Here is a 1,765-nt window from a genome sequence, read left to right as displayed (position 1 = left end):
TATAGGAATGCCAGAGATTTCTGTGCATTAATTTTGTATCCTGCTACTTTACCAAATTCATTGATTAGCTTTAGTAATTTTCTGGTAGCATCTTTAGGATTCTCTATGTATAGTATCATGTCATCTGCAAACAATGACAGCTTTACTTCTTCTTTTCCAATTTGTATTCCTTTTCTTCTCTGATTGCTGTGGCTAAAACTTCCAAAACTATGTTGAATAACAGTGGTGAGAATGGGCAACCTTGTCTTGTTCCTGATCTTAGTGGAAATGCTTTCAGTTTTTCACCATTGAGGATGATGTTGGCTGTGGGCTTGTCATATATGGCCTTTATTATGTTGGGGAAAGTTCCCTCTATGCCTACTTTCTGAAGGATTTTTTATCATAAATGGGTGTTGAATTTTGTCAAAAGCTTTCTCTGCATCTATTGAGATGATCATATGGTTTTTCTCCTTCAATTTGTTAATATGGTGTATCACATTGATACATTTGCGTATATTGAAGAATCCTTGCATTCCTGGAATAAACCCCACTTGATCATGGTGTATGATCCTTTTAATGTGCTGTTGGATTCTGTTTGCTAGTATTTTGTTGAGGATTTTTGCATCTATGTTCATCAGTGATATTGGCCTGTAGTTTTCTTTCTTTGTGACATCCTTGTCTGGTTTTGGTATCAAGGTGATGGTGGCCTCGTAGAAGGAATTTGGGAGTGGTCCTCCCTCTGCTATATTTTGGAAGAGTTTGAGAAGGATAGGTGTTAGGTCTTCTCTAAATGTTTGATAGAATTCGCCTGTGAAGCCATCTGGTCCTGAGCTTTTATTTGTTGGAAGATTTTTAATCACAGTTTCAATTTCAGTGCTTGCGATTGGTCTGTTCATATTTTCTATTTCTTCCTGATTCAGTCTTGGCAGGTTGTGCATTTCTAAGAATTTGTCCATTTCTTCCAGATTGTCCATTTTATTGGCATAGAGTTGCTTGTAGTAATTTCTCATGATCTTTTTTATTTCTGCAGTGTCAGTTGTTACTTCTCCTTTTTCATTTCTAATTCTATTGATTTGAGTCTTCTCCCTTTTTTTCTTGATGAGTCTGGCTAATGGTTTATCAATTTTGTTTATCTTCTCAGCTTTTAGTTTTATTGATCTTTGCTATTGATTCCTTCATTTCTTTTTCATTTATTTCTGATCTGATTTTTATGATGTCTTTTTTTCTGCTATCTTTGGGGTTTTTTTGTTCTTCTTTCTCTAATTGCTTGAGATGCAAGGTTAGGTTGTTTATTCGAGATGTTTCCTGCTTCTTAAGGTGGGCTTGTATTGGTATAAACTTCCCCCTTAGAACTGCTTTCGCTGCATCCCATAGGTTTTGGGTCATTGTGTCTCCATTGTCATTTGTTTCTAGGTATTTTTTTATTTCCTCTTTGATTTCTTCAGTGATCACTTCATTATTAAGTAGTGTATTGTTTAGCCTCCATGTGTTTGTATTTTTTACAGATCTTTCCCTGTAATTGATATCTTGTCTCATGGCGTTGTTGTCGGAAAAGATACTTGATACAATTTCAATTTTCTTAAATTTACCAAGGCTTGATTTGTGACCCAAGATATGATCTATCCTGGAGAATGTTCCATGAGCACTTGAGAAAAATGTGTATTTTGTTGTTTTTGGATGGAGTGTCCTATAAATATCAATTAAGTCCATCTTGTTTAATGTATCATTTAAAGCTTGTGTTTCCTTATTTATTTTCATTTTGGATGATCTGTCCATTGGTGAAAGT

The sequence above is a fragment of the Lagenorhynchus albirostris genome, chromosome 2, assembly GCF_949774975.1.
Source record: "Lagenorhynchus albirostris chromosome 2, mLagAlb1.1, whole genome shotgun sequence".
NCBI lineage: Eukaryota > Metazoa > Chordata > Mammalia > Artiodactyla > Delphinidae > Lagenorhynchus > Lagenorhynchus albirostris.
This window is presented reverse-complemented; position numbering follows the sequence as displayed.